A 19,657-nucleotide genomic window follows, 5' to 3' on the forward strand; every position below is an offset into this window, starting at 1 on the left:
ACGGCCGTCATGTAGAGTCCAGCAGCAAATGGGAAACGTTTAACTAGCCGTGGTCCTATTACTGCAGCTCTACCGTGGAACAACTGCTGGATGAGTCCTGCTGGAGAATATTGAACCTACATTAAGTCTGAGGTAAATAAGAATACCACAGGAACATAATGAAAAAGAGACCTACAACCCTTCCGAGCCAGATAGGAGTCGAACCTACAATCTTCTGATCCGTAGTCAGACGCGTTATCCATTGCGCCACTGGCCCTATGTATTTGCACCTATCTTGTTGTCCTTAAGAGGGCTAGAAAGCGTGTGTGTGTGTGTGTGTGTGTGTGTGTGTGTGAAGGCACAAGGAAACCCATCTGACCACCTGAAAGTCTGTTCTATGAGGTTTTCCTAAGTTGTACAAAGGACTTTAGGAGAAGGAAGGACCTAAAAGCTAGGCAAAATGGTCCTAGATCCAAGAAAATCTTTTAGATCAGGCTCAGTTTCTTAAATACTCTGGGTTAACATAATCAGCTCCAGGTCTGTGTGGGGCTGAGCTTGTGAACTCCTTAGTAAGTAGGCGGGTACAACAAAAGGGAGTTTAATATTACAATAGGGGTTAAAATTCAGACACCTTGTCGTAGGCTCACCTTGTCCAGGGACCCAAGCATGCTGCCTTTCCACACTCAGAGCACTTCACCTAACCTACTGTGCAGCTGTTTCGCCTTTAATATCAAAGTTCCACAGGCAGCGTGATGTCACAATGCTCCTTGTCTGTAGCCCAAACCATGAGCCTTTGCAACCCTGGCATAATCTACATACTTACGGTGTGTGAAGTCTTGGACCACGAATGCAGTGAAGAATAATGGATTGCTACTCTTCATACATTTTTGCCCATTGGCTCAGATTTGAATGCTTACTGGCCATCTGAGCATCTCTGCCAGGCCACCCTATGTCTAGAGACTGTGGATTTAGAGAGTTTATAAACATTGTCAGTTCATCAATAAAGTGTGCTCGCTTCGGCAGCACATATACTAAAATTGGAACGATACAGAGAAGATTAGCATGGCCCCTGCGCAAGGATGACACGCAAATTCGTGAAGCGTTCCATATTTTTAACAGCTTTTAGGAGAGAAATCTTCTTTGTTTTCAAGACTTATTGAAATAATAAAGCAGGTTCCAGTCCTGTGTCATGTAATATGTATTTTTAAATTGTCTCTCCTCAACATTTTTAATGTATTTGCCTTGCAGTAAAGAAGGTGCGCTCTATGTCCAGCAGCATTTTACAAGGAAGCCTGCTGGACTTCTGGGACTTTTCTTTCTCTTTTTCAGCCTCCCTGTCATTATTCTTCACCACCTCCAAATCTATACTGCTGCTAGTGATGAGTTGCTTTGTGGGAAGCAGGATAAAGAGAAGGGCAGGGCCTATGCAAATGATGGCCTCAGGGATGCCTGGGAGTCCCTTTTCAGCAGTACTGTTAAAATCTGCCTTGCAACCAGATTGGTCGGGTATGCTGAAAAACACCACGCCAGATTGGGCACCAGGTCTCTAGGCGCTTGGAGGACATATTGGGTCTACATCCCTAAGTTTCTGAGGTCCAAGAAATGTTCACCCTCCGCCCTAATAGAGAGGTCTTGGCCGATCGTGGCCGATCGTGGCTGAGAGGGGAAGAAGGTAGCAGGGCAAGATGCTCATGGTTCTTCTCTAATAATGGACCAACTTCCTCTCTCTCCTTAACTGTGGTTCTGCCTGGCTACTGGGGCTACCAGTTGTAAGCCTGCAGCCCACAAGGAGTTGGTTTGTCCCTCTCACAAATGTAAATGGGTAAGCATTCAATTGCACACACCTGCCTGCGTCCACAGACCCTCGCGCGCGCACACACACTTTTGTCAACAAGCTTTTTTATGTAGTTAAGAGAATCAGGGACCCATGTTGAAATACAAAAGCAGCACACCACGTGACGGCCGTCATGTAGAGTCCAGCAGCAAATGGGAAACGTTTAACTAGCCGTGGTCCTATTACTGCAGCTCTACCGTGGAACAACTGCTGGATGAGTCCTGCTGGAGAATATTGAACCTACATTAAGTCTGAGGTAAATAAGAATACCACAGGAACATAATGAAAAAGAGACCTACAACCCTTCCAAGCCAGATAGGAGTCGAACCTACAATCTTCTGATCCGTAGTCAGACGCGTTATCCATTGCACCACTGGCCCTATGTATTTGCACCTATCTTTTTGTCCTTAAGAGGGCTAGAAAGCGTGTGTGTGTGTGTGTGTGTGAAGGCACAAGGAAACCCATCTGACCACCTGAAAGTCTGTTCTATGAGGTTTTCCTAAGTTGTACAAAGGACTTTAGGAGAAGGAAGGACCTAAAAGCTAGGCAAAATGGTCCTAGATCCAAGAAAATCTTTTAGATCAGGCTCAGTTTCTTAAATACTCTGGGTTAACATAATCAGCTCCAGGTCTGTGTGGGGCTGAGCTTGTGAACTCCTTAGTAAGTAGGCGGGTACAACAAAAGGGAGTTTAATATTACAATAGGGGTTAAAATTCAGACACCTTGTCGTAGGCTCACCTTGTCCAGGGACCCAAGCATGCTGCCTTTCCACACTCAGAGCACTTCACCTAACCTACTGTGCAGCTGTTTCGCCTTTAATATCAAAGTTCCACAGGCAGCGTGATGTCACAATGCTCCTTGTCTGTAGCCCAAACCATGAGCCTTTGCAACCCTGGCATAATCTACATACTTACGGTGTGTGAAGTCTTGGACCACAAATGCAGTGAAGAATAATGGATTGCTACTCTTCATACATTTTTGCCCATTGGCTCAGATTTGAATGCTTACTGGCCATCTGAGCATCTCTGCCAGGCCACCCTATGTCTAGAGACTGTGGATTTAGAGAGTTTATAAACATTGTCAGTTCATCAATAAAGTGTGCTCGCTTCGGCAGCACATATACTAAAATTGGAACGATACAGAGAAGATTAGCATGGCCCCTGCGCAAGGATGACACGCAAATTCGTGAAGCGTTCCATATTTTTAACAGCTTTTAGGAGAGAAATCTTCTTTGTTTTCAAGACTTATTGAAATAATAAAGCAGGTTCCAGTCCTGTGTCATGTAATATGTATTTTTAAATTGTCTCTCCTCAACATTTTTAATGTATTTGCCTTGCAGTAAAGAAGGTGCGCTCTATGTCCAGCAGCATTTTACAAGGAAGCCTGCTGGACTTCTGGGACTTTTCTTTCTCTTTTTCAGCCTCCCTGTCATTATTCTTCACCACCTCCAAATCTATACTGCTGCTAGTGATGAGTTGCTTTGTGGGAAGCAGGATAAAGAGAAGGGCAGGGCCTATGCAAATGATGGCCTCAGGGATGCCTGGGAGTCCCTTTTCAGCAGTACTGTTAAAATCTGCCTTGCAACCAGATTGGTCGGGTATGCTGAAAAACACCACGCCAGATTGGGCACCAGGTCTCTAGGCGCTTGGAGGACATATTGGGTCTACATCCCTAAGTTTCTGAGGTCCAAGAAATGTTCACCCTCCGCCCTAATAGAGAGGTCTTGGCCGATCCGATCGTGGCTGAGAGGGGAAGAAGGTAGCAGGGCAAGATGCTCATGGTTCTTCTCTAATAATGGACCAACTTCCTCTCTCTCCTTAACTGTGGTTCTGCCTGGCTACTGGGGCTACCAGTTGTAAGCCTGCAGCCCACAAGGAGTTGGTTTGTCCCTCTCACAAATGTAAATGGGTAAGCATTCAATTGCACACACCTGCCTGCGTCCACAGACCCTCGCGCGCACACACACTTTTGTCAACAAGCTTTTTTATGTAGTTAAGAGAATCAGGGACCCATGTTGAAATACAAAAGCAGCACACCACGTGACGGCCGTCATGTAGAGTCCAGCAGCAAATGGGAAACGTTTAACTAGCCGTGGTCCTATTACTGCAGCTCTACCGTGGAACAACTGCTGGATGAGTCCTGCTGGAGAATATTGAACCTACATTAAGTCTGAGGTAAATAAGAATACCACAGGAACATAATGAAAAAGAGACCTACAACCCTTCCGAGCCAGATAGGAGTCGAGCCTACAATCTTCTGATCCGTAGTCAGACGCGTTATCCATTGCACCACTGGCCCTATGTATTTGCACCTATCTTTTTGTCCTTAAGAGGGCTAGAAAGCGTGTGTGTGTGTGTGTGTGTGAAGGCACAAGGAAACCCATCTGACCACCTGAAAGTCTGTTCTATGAGGTTTTCCTAAGTTGTACAAAGGACTTTAGGAGAAGGAAGGACCTAAAAGCTAGGCAAAATGGTCCTAGATCCAAGAAAATCTTTTAGATCAGGCTCAGTTTCTTAAATACTCTGGGTTAACATAATCAGCTCCAGGTCTGTGTGGGGCTGAGCTTGTGAACTCCTTAGTAAGTAGGCGGGTACAACAAAAGGGAGTTTAATATTACAATAGGGGTTAAAATTCAGACACCTTGTCGTAGGCTCACCTTGTCCAGGGACCCAAGCATGCTGCCTTTCCACACTCAGAGCACTTCACCTAACCTACTGTGCAGCTGTTTCGCCTTTAATATCAAAGTTCCACAGGCAGCGTGATGTCACAATGCTCCTTGTCTGTAGCCCAAACCATGAGCCTTTGCAACCCTGGCATAATCTACATACTTACGGTGTGTGAAGTCTTGGACCACGAATGCAGTGAAGAATAATGGATTGCTACTCTTCATACATTTTTGCCCATTGGCTCAGATTTGAATGCTTACTGGCCATCTGAGCATCTCTGCCAGGCCACCCTATGTCTAGAGACTGTGGATTTAGAGAGTTTATAAACATTGTCAGTTCATCAATACAGTGTGCTCGCTTCGGCAGCACATATACTAAAATTGGAACGATACAGAGAAGATTAGCATGGCCCCTGCACAAGGATGACACGCAAATTCGTGAAGCGTTCCATATTTTTAACAGCTTTTAGGAGAGAAATCTTCTTTGTTTTCAAGACTTATTGAAATAATAAAGCAGGTTCCAGTCCTGTGTCATGTAATATGTATTTTTAAATTGTCTCTCCTCAACATTTTTAATGTATTTGCCTTGCAGTAAAGAAGGTGCGCTCTATGTCCAGCAGCATTTTACAAGGAAGCCTGCTGGACTTCTGGGACTTTTCTTTCTCTTTTTCAGCCTCCCTGTCATTATTCTTCACCACCTCCAAATCTATACTGCTGCTAGTGATGAGTTGCTTTGTGGGAAGCAGGATAAAGAGAAGGGCAGGGCCTATGCAAATGATGGCCTCAGGGATGCCTGGGAGTCCCTTTTCAGCAGTACTGTTAAAATCTGCCTTGCAACCAGATTGGTCGGGTATGCTGAAAAACACCACGCCAGATTGGGCACCAGGTCTCTAGGCGCTTGGAGGACATATTGGGTCTACATCCCTAAGTTTCTGAGGTCCAAGAAATGTTCACCCTCCGCCCTAATAGAGAGGTCTTGGCCGATCGTGGCCGATCGTGGCTGAGAGGGGAAGAAGGTAGCAGGGCAAGATGCTCATGGTTCTTCTCTAATAATGGACCAACTTCCTCTCTCTCCTTAACTGTGGTTCTGCCTGGCTACTGGGGCTACCAGTTGTAAGCCTGCAGCCCACAAGGAGTTGGTTTGTCCCTCTCACAAATGTAAATGGGTAAGCATTCAATTGCACACACCTGCCTGCGTCCACAGACCCTCGCGCGCACACACACTTTTGTCAACAAGCTTTTTTATGTAGTTAAGAGAATCAGGGACCCATGTTGAAATACAAAAGCAGCACACCACGTGACGGCCATCATGTAGAGTCCAGCAGCAAATGGGAAACGTTTAACTAGCCGTGGTCCTATTACTGCAGCTCTACCGTGGAACAACTGCTGGATGAGTCCTGCTGGAGAATATTGAACCTACATTAAGTCTGAGGTAAATAAGAATACCACAGGAACATAATGAAAAAGAGACCTACAACCCTTCCGAGCCAGGTAGGAGTCGAACCTACAATCTTCTGATCCGTAGTCAGACGCGTTATCCATTGCGCCACTGGCCCTATGTATTTGCACCTATCTTTTTGTCCTTAAGAGGGCTAGAAAGCGTGTGTGTGTGTGTGTGTGTGTGTGTGTGTGTGTGTGTGTGTGTGAAGGCACAAGGAAACCCATCTGACCACCTGAAAGTCTGTTCTATGAGGTTTTCCTAAGTTGTACAAAGGACTTTAGGAGAAGGAAGGACCTAAAAGCTAGGCAAAATGGTCCTAGATCCAAGAAAATCTTTTAGATCAGGCTCAGTTTCTTAAATACTCTGGGTTAACATAATCAGCTCCAGGTCTGTGTGGGGCTGAGCTTGTGAACTCCTTAGTAAGTAGGCGGGTACAACAAAAGGGAGTTTAATATTACAATAGGGGTTAAAATTCAGACACCTTGTCGTAGGCTGACCTTGTCCAGGGACCCAAGCATGCTGCCTTTCCACACTCAGAGCACTTCACCTAACCTACTGTGCAGCTGTTTCGCCTTTAATATCAAAGTTCCACAGGCAGCGTGATGTCACAATGCTCCTTGTCTGTAGCCCAAACCATGAGCCTTTGCAACCCTGGCATAATCTACATACTTACGGTGTGTGAAGTCTTGGACCACGAATGCAGTGAAGAATAATGGATTGCTACTCTTCATACATTTTTGCCCATTGGCTCAGATTTGAATGCTTACTGGCCATCTGAGCATCTCTGCCAGGCCACCCTATGTCTAGAGACTGTGGATTTAGAGAGTTTATAAACATTGTCAGTTCATCAATACAGTGTGCTCGCTTCGGCAGGACATATACTAAAATTGGAACGATACAGAGAAGATTAGCATGGCCCCTGCGCAAGGATGACACGCAAATTCGTGAAGCGTTCCATATTTTTAACAGCTTTTAGGAGAGAAATCTTCTTTGTTTTCAAGACTTATTGAAATAATAAAGCAGGTTCCAGTCCTGTGTCATGTAATATGTATTTTTAAATTGTCTCTCCTCAACATTTTTAATGTATTTGCCTTGCAGTAAAGAAGGTGCGCTCTGGAAGCCTGCTGGACTTCTGGGACTTTTCTTTCTCTTTTTCAGCCTCCCTGTCATTATTCTTCACCACCTCCAAATCTATACTGCTGCTAGTGATGAGTTGCTTTGTGGGAAGCAGGATAAAGAGAAGGGCAGGGCCTATGCAAATGATGGCCTCAGGGATGCCTGGGAGTCCCTTTTCAGCAGTACTGTTAAAATCTGCCTTGCAACCAGATTGGTCGGGTATGCTGAAAAACACCACGCCAGATTGGGCACCAGGTCTCTAGGCGCTTGGAGGACATATTGGGTCTACATCCCTAAGTTTCTGAGGTCCAAGAAATGTTCACCCTCCGCCCTAATAGAGAGATCGTGGCCGATCGTGGCTGAGAGGGGAAGAAGGTAGCAGGGCAAGATGCTCATGGTTCTTCTCTAATAATGGACCAACTTCCTCTCTCTCCTTAACTGTGGTTCTGCCTGGCTACTGGGGCTACCAGTTGTAAGCCTGCAGCCCACAAGGAGTTGGTTTGTCCCTCTCACAAATGTAAATGGGTAAGCATTCAATTGCACACACCTGCCTGCGTCCACAGACCCTCGCGCGCACACACACTTTTGTCAACAAGCTTTTTTATGTAGTTAAGAGAATCAGGGACCCATGTTGAAATAAAAAAGCAGCACACCACGTGACGGCCGTCATGTAGAGTCCAGCAGCAAATGGGAAACGTTTAACTAGCCGTGGTCCTATTACTGCAGCTCTACCGTGGAACAACTGCTGGATGAGTCCTGCTGGAGAATATTGAACCTACATTAAGTCTGAGGTAAATAAGAATACCACAGGAACATAATGAAAAAGAGACCTACAACCCTTCCGAGCCAGGTAGGAGTCGAACCTACAATCTTCTGATCCGTAGTCAGACGCGTTATCCATTGCGCCACTGGCCCTATGTATTTGCACCTATCTTTTTGTCCTTAAGAGGGCTAGAAAGCGTGTGTGTGTGTGTGTGTGTGTGTGTGTGTGTGTGAAGGCACAAGGAAACCCATCTGACCACCTGAAAGTCTGTTCTATGAGGTTTTCCTAAGTTGTACAAAGGACTTTAGGAGAAGGAAGGACCTAAAAGCTAGGCAAAATGGTCCTAGATCCAAGAAAATCTTTTAGATCAGGCTCAGTTTCTTAAATACTCTGGGTTAACATAATCAGCTCCAGGTCTGTGTGGGGCTGAGCTTGTGAACTCCTTAGTAAGTAGGCGGGTACAACAAAAGGGAGTTTAATATTACAATAGGGGTTAAAATTCAGACACCTTGTCGTAGGCTCACCTTGTCCAGGGACCCAAGCATGCTGCCTTTCCACACTCAGAGCACTTCACCTAACCTACTGTGCAGCTGTTTCGCCTTTAATATCAAAGTTCCACAGGCAGCGTGATGTCACAATGCTCCTTGTCTGTAGCCCAAACCATGAGCCTTTGCAACCCTGGCATAATCTACATACTTACGGTGTGTGAAGTCTTGGACCACAAATGCAGTGAAGAATAATGGATTGCTACTCTTCATACATTTTTGCCCATTGGCTCAGATTTGAATGCTTACTGGCCATCTGAGCATCTCTGCCAGGCCACCCTATGTCTAGAGACTGTGGATTTAGAGAGTTTATAAACATTGTCAGTTCATCAATACAGTGTGCTCGCTTCGGCAGCACATATACTAAAATTGGAACGATACAGAGAAGATTAGCATGGCCCCTGCACAAGGATGACACGCAAATTCGTGAAGCGTTCCATATTTTTAACAGCTTTTAGGAGAGAAATCTTCTTTGTTTTCAAGACTTATTGAAATAATAAAGCAGGTTCCAGTCCTGTGTCATGTAATATGTATTTTTAAATTGTCTCTCCTCAACATTTTTAATGTATTTGCCTTGCAGTAAAGAAGGTGCGCTCTATGTCCAGCAGCATTTTACAAGGAAGCCTGCTGGACTTCTGGGACTTTTCTTTCTCTTTTTCAGCCTCCCTGTCATTATTCTTCACCACCTCCAAATCTATACTGCTGCTAGTGATGAGTTGCTTTGTGGGAAGCAGGATAAAGAGAAGGGCAGGGCCTATGCAAATGATGGCCTCAGGGATGCCTGGGAGTCCCTTTTCAGCAGTACTGTTAAAATCTGCCTTGCAACCAGATTGGTCGGGTATGCTGAAAAACACCACGCCAGATTGGGCACCAGGTCTCTAGGCGCTTGGAGGACATATTGGGTCTACATCCCTAAGTTTCTGAGGTCCAAGAAATGTTCACCCTCCGCCCTAATAGAGAGGTCGTGGCCGATCGTGGCTGAGAGGGGAAGAAGGTAGCAGGGCAAGATGCTCATGGTTCTTCTCTAATAATGGACCAACTTCCTCTCTCTCCTTAACTGTGGTTCTGCCTGGCTACTGGGGCCACCAGTTGTACGCCTGCAACCCACAAGGAGTTGGTTTGTCCCTCTCACAAATGTAAATGGGTAAGCATTCAATTGCACACACCTGCCTGTGTCCACAGACCCTCGCGCACACACACTTTTGTCAACAAGCTTTTTTATGTAGTTAAGAGAATCAGGGACCCATGTTGAAATACAAAAGCAGCACACCACGTGACGGCCGTCATGTAGAGTCCAGCAGCAAATGGGAAACGTTTATCTAGCCGTGGTCCTAATACTGCAGCTCTACCGTGGAACAACTGCTGGATGAGCCCTGCTGGAGAATATTAAACCTACAACAAGTCTGAGGTAAATAAGAATACCACAGGAACATAATGAAAAAGAGACCTACAACCCTTCCGAGCCAGATAGGAGTCAAACCTACAATCTTCTGATCCATAGTCAGACGCGTTATCCATTGCGCCACTGGCCCTATGTATTCACACCCATCTTTTTGTCCTTAAGAGGGCTAGAAAGCGTGTGTGTGTGTGTGTGTGTGTGAAGGCACAAGGAAACCCATCTGACCACCTGAAAGTCTGTTCTATGAGGTTTTCCTAAGTTGTACAAAGGACTTTAGGAGAAGGAAGGACCTAAAAGCTAGGCAAAATGGTCCTAGATCCAAGAAAATCTTTTAGATCAGGCTCAGTTTCTTAAATACTCTGGGTTAACATAATCAGCTCCAGGTCTGTGTGGGGCTGAGCTTGTGAACTCCTTAGTAAGTAGGCGGGTACAACAAAAGGGAGTTTAATATTACAATAGGGGTTAAAATTCAGACACCTTGTCGTAGGCTCACCTTGTCCAGGGACCCAAGCATGCTGCCTTTCCACACTCAGAGCACTTCACCTAACCTACTGTGCAGCTGTTTCGCCTTTAATATCAAAGTTCCACAGGCAGCGTGATGTCACAATGCTCCTTGTCTGTAGCCCAAACCATGAGCCTTTGCAACCCTGGCATAATCTACATACATACGGTGTGTGAAGTCTTGGACCACGAATGCAGTGAAGAATAATGGATTGCTACTCTTCATACATTTTTGCCCATTGGCTCAGATTTGAATGCTTACTGGCCATCTGAGCATCTCTGCCAGGCCACCCTATGTCTAGAGACTGTGGATTTAGAGAGTTTATAAACATTGTCAGTTCATCAATACAGTGTGCTCGCTTCGGCAGCACATATACTAAAATTGGAACGATACAGAGAAGATTAGCATGGCCCCTGCGCAAGGATGACACGCAAATTCGTGAAGCGTTCCATATTTTTAACAGCTTTTAGGAGAGAAATCTTCTTTGTTTTCAAGACTTATTGAAATAATAAAGCAGGTTCCAGTCCTGTGTCATGTAATATGTATTTTTAAATTGTCTCTCCTCAACATTTTTAATGTATTTGCCTTGCAGTAAAGAAGGTGCGCTCTATGTCCAGCAGCATTTTACAAGGAAGCCTGCTGGACTTCTGGGACTTTTCTTTCTCTTTTTCAGCCTCCCTGTCATTATTCTTCACCACCTCCAAATCTATACTGCTGCTAGTGATGAGTTGCTTTGTGGGAAGCAGGATAAAGAGAAGGGCAGGGCCTATGCAAATGATGGCCTCAGGGATGCCTGGGAGTCCCTTTTCAGCAGTACTGTTAAAATCTGCCTTACAACCAGATTGGTCGGGTATGCTGAAAAACACCACGCCAGATTGGGCACCAGGTCTCTAGGCGCTTGGAGGACATATTGGGTCTACATCCCTAAGTTTCTGAGGTCCAAGAAATGTTCACCCTCCGCCCTAATAGAGAGGTCGTGGCCGATCGTGGCTGAGAGGGGAAGAAGGTAGCAGGGCAAGATGCTCATGGTTCTTCTCTAATAATGGACCAACTTCCTCTCTCTCCTTAACTGTGGTTCTGCCTGGCTACTGGGGCTACCAGTTGTAAGCCTGCAGCCCACAAGGAGTTGGTTTGTCCCTCTCACAAATGTAAATGGGTAAGCATTCAATTGCACACACCTGCCTGCGTCCACAGACCCTCGCGCGCACGCACACTTTTGTCAACAAGCTTTTTTATGTAGTTAAGAGAATCAGGGACCCATGTTGAAATACAAAAGCAGCACACCACGTGACGGCCATCATGTAGAGTCCAGCAGCAAATGGGAAACGTTTAACTAGCCGTGGTCCTATTACTGCAGCTCTACCGTGGAACAACTGCTGGATGAGTCCTGCTGGAGAATATTGAACCTACATTAAGTCTGAGGTAAATAAGAATACCACAGGAACATAATGAAAAAGAGACCTACAACCCTTCCGAGCCAGGTAGGAGTCGAACCTACAATCTTCTGATCCGTAGTCAGACGCGTTATCCATTGCGCCACTGGCCCTATGTATTTGCACCTATCTTTTTGTCCTTAAGAGGGCTAGAAAGCGTGTGTGTGTGTGTGTGTGTGTGTGTGTGTGTGTGAAGGCACAAGGAAACCCATCTGACCACCTGAAAGTCTGTTCTATGAGGTTTTCCTAAGTTGTACAAAGGACTTTAGGAGAAGGAAGGACCTAAAAGCTAGGCAAAATGGTCCTAGATCCAAGAAAATCTTTTAGATCAGGCTCAGTTTCTTAAATACTCTGGGTTAACATAATCAGCTCCAGGTCTGTGTGGGGCTGAGCTTGTGAACTCCTTAGTAAGTAGGCGGGTACAACAAAAGGGAGTTTAATATTACAATAGGGGTTAAAATTCAGACACCTTGTCGTAGGCTGACCTTGTCCAGGGACCCAAGCATGCTGCCTTTCCACACTCAGAGCACTTCACCTAACCTACTGTGCAGCTGTTTCGCCTTTAATATCAAAGTTCCACAGGCAGCGTGATGTCACAATGCTCCTTGTCTGTAGCCCAAACCATGAGCCTTTGCAACCCTGGCATAATCTACATACTTACGGTGTGTGAAGTCTTGGACCACGAATGCAGTGAAGAATAATGGATTGCTACTCTTCATACATTTTTGCCCATTGGCTCAGATTTGAATGCTTACTGGCCATCTGAGCATCTCTGCCAGGCCACCCTATGTCTAGAGACTGTGGATTTAGAGAGTTTATAAACATTGTCAGTTCATCAATACAGTGTGCTCGCTTCGGCAGGACATATACTAAAATTGGAACGATACAGAGAAGATTAGCATGGCCCCTGCGCAAGGATGACACGCAAATTCGTGAAGTGTTCCATATTTTTAACAGCTTTTAGGAGAGAAATCTTCTTTGTTTTCAAGACTTATTGAAATAATAAAGCAGGTTCCAGTCCTGTGTCATGTAATATGTATTTTTAAATTGTCTCTCCTCAACATTTTTAATGTATTTGCCTTGCAGTAAAGAAGGTGCGCTCTATGTCCAGCAGCATTTTACAAGGAAGCCTGCTGGACTTCTGGGACTTTTCTTTCTCTTTTTCAGCCTCCCTGTCATTATTCTTCACCACCTCCAAATCTATACTGCTGCTAGTGATGAGTTGCTTTGTGGGAAGCAGGATAAAGAGAAGGGCAGGGCCTATGCAAATGATGGCCTCAGGGATGCCTGGGAGTCCCTTTTCAGCAGTACTGTTAAAATCTGCCTTGCAACCAGATTGGTCGGGTATGCTGAAAAACACCACGCCAGATTGGGCACCAGGTCTCTAGGCGCTTGGAGGACATATTGGGTCTACATCCCTAAGTTTCTGAGGTCCAAGAAATGTTCACCCTCCGCCCTAATAGAGAGATCGTGGCCGATCGTGGCTGAGAGGGGAAGAAGGTAGCAGGGCAAGATGCTCATGGTTCTTCTCTAATAATGGACCAACTTCCTCTCTCTCCTTAACTGTGGTTCTGCCTGGCTACTGGGGCTACCAGTTGTAAGCCTGCAGCCCACAAGGAGTTGGTTTGTCCCTCTCACAAATGTAAATGGGTAAGCATTCAATTGCACACACCTGCCTGCGTCCACAGACCCTCGCGCGCACACACACTTTTGTCAACAAGCTTTTTTATGTAGTTAAGAGAATCAGGGACCCATGTTGAAATAAAAAAGCAGCACACCACGTGACGGCCGTCATGTAGAGTCCAGCAGCAAATGGGAAACGTTTAACTAGCCGTGGTCCTATTACTGCAGCTCTACCGTGGAACAACTGCTGGATGAGTCCTGCTGGAGAATATTGAACCTACATTAAGTCTGAGGTAAATAAGAATACCACAGGAACATAATGAAAAAGAGACCTACAACCCTTCCGAGCCAGGTAGGAGTCGAACCTACAATCTTCTGATCCGTAGTCAGACGCGTTATCCATTGCGCCACTGGCCCTATGTATTTGCACCTATCTTTTTGTCCTTAAGAGGGCTAGAAAGCGTGTGTGTGTGTGTGTGTGTGTGTGTGTGTGTGTGTGAAGGCACAAGGAAACCCATCTGACCACCTGAAAGTCTGTTCTATGAGGTTTTCCTAAGTTGTACAAAGGACTTTAGGAGAAGGAAGGACCTAAAAGCTAGGCAAAATGGTCCTAGATCCAAGAAAATCTTTTAGATCAGGCTCAGTTTCTTAAATACTCTGGGTTAACATAATCAGCTCCAGGTCTGTGTGGGGCTGAGCTTGTGAACTCCTTAGTAAGTAGGCGGGTACAACAAAAGGGAGTTTAATATTACAATAGGGGTTAAAATTCAGACACCTTGTCGTAGGCTGACCTTGTCCAGGGACCCAAGCATGCTGCCTTTCCACACTCAGAGCACTTCACCTAACCTACTGTGCAGCTGTTTCGCCTTTAATATCAAAGTTCCACAGGCAGCGTGATGTCACAATGCTCCTTGTCTGTAGCCCAAACCATGAGCCTTTGCAACCCTGGCATAATCTACATACTTACGGTGTGTGAAGTCTTGGACCACGAATGCAGTGAAGAATAATGGATTGCTACTCTTCATACATTTTTGCCCATTGGCTCAGATTTGAATGCTTACTGGCCATCTGAGCATCTCTGCCAGGCCACCCTATGTCTAGAGACTGTGGATTTAGAGAGTTTATAAACATTGTCAGTTCATCAATAAAGTGTGCTCGCTTCGGCAGCACATATACTAAAATTGGAACGATACAGAGAAGATTAGCATGGCCCCTGCGCAAGGATGACACGCAAATTCGTGAAGCGTTCCATATTTTTAACAGCTTTTAGGAGAGAAATCTTCTTTGTTTTCAAGACTTATTGAAATAATAAAGCAGGTTCCAGTCCTGTGTCATGTAATATGTATTTTTAAATTGTCTCTCCTCAACATTTTTAATGTATTTGCCTTGCAGTAAAGAAGGTGCGCTCTATGTCCAGCAGCATTTTACAAGGAAGCCTGCTGGACTTCTGGGACTTTTCTTTCTCTTTTTCAGCCTCCCTGTCATTATTCTTCACCACCTCCAAATCTATACTGCTGCTAGTGATGAGTTGCTTTGTGGGAAGCAGGATAAAGAGAAGGGCAGGGCCTATGCAAATGATGGCCTCAGGGATGCCTGGGAGTCCCTTTTCAGCAGTACTGTTAAAATCTGCCTTGCAACCAGATTGGTCGGGTATGCTGAAAAACACCACGCCAGATTGGGCACCAGGTCTCTAGGCGCTTGGAGGACATATTGGGTCTACATCCCTAAGTTTCTGAGGTCCAAGAAATGTTCACCCTCCGCCCTAATAGAGAGGTCTTGGCCGATCGTGGCCGATCGTGGCTGAGAGGGGAAGAAGGTAGCAGGGCAAGATGCTCATGGTTCTTCTCTAATAATGGACCAACTTCCTCTCTCTCCTTAACTGTGGTTCTGCCTGGCTACTGGGGCTACCAGTTGTAAGCCTGCAGCCCACAAGGAGTTGGTTTGTCCCTCTCACAAATGTAAATGGGTAAGCATTCAATTGCACACACCTGCCTGCGTCCACAGACCCTCGCGCGCGCACACACACTTTTGTCAACAAGCTTTTTTATGTAGTTAAGAGAATCAGGGACCCATGTTGAAATACAAAAGCAGCACACCACGTGACGGCCGTCATGTAGAGTCCAGCAGCAAATGGGAAACGTTTAACTAGCCGTGGTCCTATTACTGCAGCTCTACCGTGGAACAACTGCTGGATGAGTCCTGCTGGAGAATATTGAACCTACATTAAGTCTGAGGTAAATAAGAATACCACAGGAACATAATGAAAAAGAGACCTACAACCCTTCCAAGCCAGATAGGAGTCGAACCTACAATCTTCTGATCCGTAGTCAGACGCGTTATCCATTGCACCACTGGCCCTATGTATTTGCACCTATCTTTTTGTCCTTAAGAGGGCTAGAAAGCGTGTGTGTGTGTGTGTGTGTGAAGGCACAAGGAAACCCATCTGACCACCTGAAAGTCTGTTCTATGAGGTTTTCCTAAGTTGTACAAAGGACTTTAGGAGAAGGAAGGACCTAAAAGCTAGGCAAAATGGTCCTAGATCCAAGAAAATCTTTTAGATCAGGCTCAGTTTCTTAAATACTCTGGGTTAACATAATCAGCTCCAGGTCTGTGTGGGGCTGAGCTTGTGAACTCCTTAGTAAGTAGGCGGGTACAACAAAAGGGAGTTTAATATTACAATAGGGGTTAAAATTCAGACACCTTGTCGTAGGCTCACCTTGTCCAGGGACCCAAGCATGCTGCCTTTCCACACTCAGAGCACTTCACCTAACCTACTGTGCAGCTGTTTCGCCTTTAATATCAAAGTTCCACAGGCAGCGTGATGTCACAATGCTCCTTGTCTGTAGCCCAAACCATGAGCCTTTGCAACCCTGGCATAATCTACATACTTACGGTGTGTGAAGTCTTGGACCACAAATGCAGTGAAGAATAATGGATTGCTACTCTTCATACATTTTTGCCCATTGGCTCAGATTTGAATGCTTACTGGCCATCTGAGCATCTCTGCCAGGCCACCCTATGTCTAGAGACTGTGGATTTAGAGAGTTTATAAACATTGTCAGTTCATCAATACAGTGTGCTCGCTTCGGCAGCACATATACTAAAATTGGAACGATACAGAGAAGATTAGCATGGCCCCTGCACAAGGATGACACGCAAATTCGTGAAGCGTTCCATATTTTTAACAGCTTTTAGGAGAGAAATCTTCTTTGTTTTCAAGACTTATTGAAATAATAAAGCAGGTTCCAGTCCTGTGTCATGTAATATGTATTTTTAAATTGTCTCTCCTCAACATTTTTAATGTATTTGCCTTGCAGTAAAGAAGGTGCGCTCTATGTCCAGCAGCATTTTACAAGGAAGCCTGCTGGACTTCTGGGACTTTTCTTTCTCTTTTTCAGCCTCCCTGTCATTATTCTTCACCACCTCCAAATCTATACTGCTGCTAGTGATGAGTTGCTTTGTGGGAAGCAGGATAAAGAGAAGGGCAGGGCCTATGCAAATGATGGCCTCAGGGATGCCTGGGAGTCCCTTTTCAGCAGTACTGTTAAAATCTGCCTTGCAACCAGATTGGTCGGGTATGCTGAAAAACACCACGCTAGATTGGGCACCAGGTCTCTAGGCGCTTGGAGGACATATTGGGTCTACATCCCTAAGTTTCTGAGGTCCAAGAAATGTTCACCCTCCGCCCTAATAGAGAGATCGTGGCCGATCGTGGCCGATCGTGGCTGAGAGGGGAAGAAGGTAGCAGGGCAAGATGCTCATGGTTCTTCTCTAATAATGGACCAACTTCCTCTCTCTCCTTAACTGTGGTTCTGCCTGGCTACTGGGGCTACCAGTTGTAAGCCTGCAGCCCACAAGGAGTTGGTTTGTCCCTCTCACAAATGTAAATGGGTAAGCATTCAATTGCACACACCTGCCTGCGTCCACAGACCCTCGCGCGCACACACACTTTTGTCAACAAGCTTTTTTATGTAGTTAAGAGAATCAGGGACCCATGTTGAAATACAAAAGCAGCACACCACGTGACGGCCGTCATGTAGAGTCCAGCAGCAAATGGGAAACGTTTAACTAGCCGTGGTCCTATTACTGCAGCTCTACCGTGGAACAACTGCTGGATGAGTCCTGCTGGAGAATATTGAACCTACATTAAGTCTGAGGTAAATAAGAATACCACAGGAACATAATGAAAAAGAGACCTACAACCCTTCCGAGCCAGATAGGAGTCGAACCTACAATCTTCTGATCCGTAGTCAGACGCGTTATCCATTGCGCCACTGGCCCTATGTATTTGCACCTATCTTGTTGTCCTTAAGAGGGCTAGAAAGCGTGTGTGTGTGTGTGTGTGTGTGTGTGTGTGTGAAGGCACAAGGAAACCCATCTGACCACCTGAAAGTCTGTTCTATGAGGTTTTCCTAAGTTGTACAAAGGACTTTAGGAGAAGGAAGGACCTAAAAGCTAGGCAAAATGGTCCTAGATCCAAGAAAATCTTTTAGATCAGGCTCAGTTTCTTAAATACTCTGGGTTAACATAATCAGCTCCAGGTCTGTGTGGGGCTGAGCTTGTGAACTCCTTAGTAAGTAGGCGGGTACAACAAAAGGGAGTTTAATATTACAATAGGGGTTAAAATTCAGACACCTTGTCGTAGGCTCACCTTGTCCAGGGACCCAAGCATGCTGCCTTTCCACACTCAGAGCACTTCACCTAACCTACTGTGCAGCTGTTTCGCCTTTAATATCAAAGTTCCACAGGCAGCGTGATGTCACAATGCTCCTTGTCTGTAGCCCAAACCATGAGCCTTTGCAACCCTGGCATAATCTACATACTTACGGTGTGTGAAGTCTTGGACCACGAATGCAGTGAAGAATAATGGATTGCTACTCTTCATACATTTTTGCCCATTGGCTCAGATTTGAATGCTTACTGGCCATCTGAGCATCTCTGCCAGGCCACCCTATGTCTAGAGACTGTGGATTTAGAGAGTTTATAAACATTGTCAGTTCATCAATAAAGTGTGCTCGCTTCGGCAGCACATATACTAAAATTGGAACGATACAGAGAAGATTAGCATGGCCCCTGCGCAAGGATGACACGCAAATTCGTGAAGCGTTCCATATTTTTAACAGCTTTTAGGAGAGAAATCTTCTTTGTTTTCAAGACTTATTGAAATAATAAAGCAGGTTCCAGTCCTGTGTCATGTAATATGTATTTTTAAATTGTCTCTCCTCAACATTTTTAATGTATTTGCCTTGCAGTAAAGAAGGTGCGCTCTATGTCCAGCAGCATTTTACAAGGAAGCCTGCTGGACTTCTGGGACTTTTCTTTCTCTTTTTCAGCCTCCCTGTCATTATTCTTCACCACCTCCAAATCTATACTGCTGCTAGTGATGAGTTGCTTTGTGGGAAGCAGGATAAAGAGAAGGGCAGGGCCTATGCAAATGATGGCCTCAGGGATGCCTGGGAGTCCCTTTTCAGCAGTACTGTTAAAATCTGCCTTGCAACCAGATTGGTCGGGTATGCTGAAAAACACCACGCCAGATTGGGCACCAGGTCTCTAGGCGCTTGGAGGACATATTGGGTCTACATCCCTAAGTTTCTGAGGTCCAAGAAATGTTCACCCTCCGCCCTAATAGAGAGGTCTTGGCCGATCCGATCGTGGCTGAGAGGGGAAGAAGGTAGCAGGGCAAGATGCTCATGGTTCTTCTCTAATAATGGACCAACTTCCTCTCTCTCCTTAACTGTGGTTCTGCCTGGCTACTGGGGCTACCAGTTGTAAGCCTGCAGCCCACAAGGAGTTGGTTTGTCCCTCTCACAAATGTAAATGGGTAAGCATTCAATTGCACACACCTGCCTGCGTCCACAGACCCTCGCGCGCACACACACTTTTGTCAACAAGCTTTTTTATGTAGTTAAGAGAATCAGGGACCCATGTTGAAATACAAAAGCAGCACACCACGTGACGGCCGTCATGTAGAGTCCAGCAGCAAATGGGAAACGTTTAACTAGCCGTGGTCCTATTACTGCAGCTCTACCGTGGAACAACTGCTGGATGAGTCCTGCTGGAGAATATTGAACCTACATTAAGTCTGAGGTAAATAAGAATACCACAGGAACATAATGAAAAAGAGACCTACAACCCTTCCGAGCCAGATAGGAGTCGAGCCTACAATCTTCTGATCCGTAGTCAGACGCGTTATCCATTGCACCACTGGCCCTATGTATTTGCACCTATCTTTTTGTCCTTAAGAGGGCTAGAAAGCGTGTGTGTGTGTGTGTGTGTGAAGGCACAAGGAAACCCATCTGACCACCTGAAAGTCTGTTCTATGAGGTTTTCCTAAGTTGTACAAAGGACTTTAGGAGA

General features: G+C 45.5%; 17 non-coding genes across 17 annotated transcripts; 10 read left to right on the plus strand and 7 right to left on the minus strand.

Annotated features, from left to right (window-relative positions):
* Positions 1-183: 183 nt before the first annotated feature.
* TRNAR-ACG (transfer RNA arginine (anticodon ACG)) lies at positions 184-256 on the minus strand. The gene has a single exon. It is a non-coding gene; the product is annotated as a tRNA-Arg (tRNA).
* Positions 257-986: 730 nt separating this feature from the next.
* On the plus strand, positions 987-1,093 carry LOC144764635 (U6 spliceosomal RNA). The gene has a single exon (XR_013596680.1). It is a non-coding gene; the product is annotated as a U6 spliceosomal RNA (small nuclear RNA).
* A 1,818-nt stretch (positions 1,094-2,911) lies between these two features.
* Positions 2,912-3,018, plus strand: LOC144764636 (U6 spliceosomal RNA). Its single transcript, XR_013596681.1, has one exon. It is a non-coding gene; the product is annotated as a U6 spliceosomal RNA (small nuclear RNA).
* A 1,811-nt stretch (positions 3,019-4,829) lies between these two features.
* Positions 4,830-4,936, plus strand: LOC144764566 (U6 spliceosomal RNA). Its single transcript, XR_013596620.1, has one exon. It is a non-coding gene; the product is annotated as a U6 spliceosomal RNA (small nuclear RNA).
* A 1,025-nt stretch (positions 4,937-5,961) lies between these two features.
* On the minus strand, positions 5,962-6,034 carry TRNAR-ACG (transfer RNA arginine (anticodon ACG)). Its single transcript has one exon. It is a non-coding gene; the product is annotated as a tRNA-Arg (tRNA).
* A 742-nt stretch (positions 6,035-6,776) lies between these two features.
* Positions 6,777-6,883, plus strand: LOC144765176 (U6 spliceosomal RNA). Its single transcript, XR_013597185.1, has one exon. It is a non-coding gene; the product is annotated as a U6 spliceosomal RNA (small nuclear RNA).
* Positions 6,884-7,877: 994 nt separating this feature from the next.
* Positions 7,878-7,950, minus strand: TRNAR-ACG (transfer RNA arginine (anticodon ACG)). Its single transcript has one exon. It is a non-coding gene; the product is annotated as a tRNA-Arg (tRNA).
* Positions 7,951-8,682: 732 nt separating this feature from the next.
* Positions 8,683-8,789, plus strand: LOC144764567 (U6 spliceosomal RNA). The gene has a single exon (XR_013596621.1). It is a non-coding gene; the product is annotated as a U6 spliceosomal RNA (small nuclear RNA).
* Positions 8,790-9,802: 1,013 nt separating this feature from the next.
* Positions 9,803-9,875, minus strand: TRNAH-AUG (transfer RNA histidin (anticodon AUG)). Its single transcript has one exon. It is a non-coding gene; the product is annotated as a tRNA-His (tRNA).
* A 720-nt stretch (positions 9,876-10,595) lies between these two features.
* LOC144764638 (U6 spliceosomal RNA) lies at positions 10,596-10,702 on the plus strand. The gene has a single exon (XR_013596682.1). It is a non-coding gene; the product is annotated as a U6 spliceosomal RNA (small nuclear RNA).
* A 1,015-nt stretch (positions 10,703-11,717) lies between these two features.
* On the minus strand, positions 11,718-11,790 carry TRNAR-ACG (transfer RNA arginine (anticodon ACG)). Its single transcript has one exon. It is a non-coding gene; the product is annotated as a tRNA-Arg (tRNA).
* A 732-nt stretch (positions 11,791-12,522) lies between these two features.
* On the plus strand, positions 12,523-12,629 carry LOC144765145 (U6 spliceosomal RNA). The gene has a single exon (XR_013597157.1). It is a non-coding gene; the product is annotated as a U6 spliceosomal RNA (small nuclear RNA).
* Positions 12,630-13,644: 1,015 nt separating this feature from the next.
* TRNAR-ACG (transfer RNA arginine (anticodon ACG)) lies at positions 13,645-13,717 on the minus strand. Its single transcript has one exon. It is a non-coding gene; the product is annotated as a tRNA-Arg (tRNA).
* Positions 13,718-14,451: 734 nt separating this feature from the next.
* LOC144764639 (U6 spliceosomal RNA) lies at positions 14,452-14,558 on the plus strand. Its single transcript, XR_013596683.1, has one exon. It is a non-coding gene; the product is annotated as a U6 spliceosomal RNA (small nuclear RNA).
* A 1,818-nt stretch (positions 14,559-16,376) lies between these two features.
* On the plus strand, positions 16,377-16,483 carry LOC144764569 (U6 spliceosomal RNA). Its single transcript, XR_013596622.1, has one exon. It is a non-coding gene; the product is annotated as a U6 spliceosomal RNA (small nuclear RNA).
* A 1,025-nt stretch (positions 16,484-17,508) lies between these two features.
* TRNAR-ACG (transfer RNA arginine (anticodon ACG)) lies at positions 17,509-17,581 on the minus strand. Its single transcript has one exon. It is a non-coding gene; the product is annotated as a tRNA-Arg (tRNA).
* Positions 17,582-18,311: 730 nt separating this feature from the next.
* On the plus strand, positions 18,312-18,418 carry LOC144764640 (U6 spliceosomal RNA). Its single transcript, XR_013596684.1, has one exon. It is a non-coding gene; the product is annotated as a U6 spliceosomal RNA (small nuclear RNA).
* The last annotated feature ends 1,239 nt before the right edge of the window (positions 18,419-19,657 follow it).

This window comes from Lissotriton helveticus, chromosome 6 (genome assembly GCF_964261635.1).
Source record: "Lissotriton helveticus chromosome 6, aLisHel1.1, whole genome shotgun sequence".
Taxonomy (NCBI): Eukaryota; Metazoa; Chordata; class Amphibia; order Caudata; family Salamandridae; genus Lissotriton; species Lissotriton helveticus.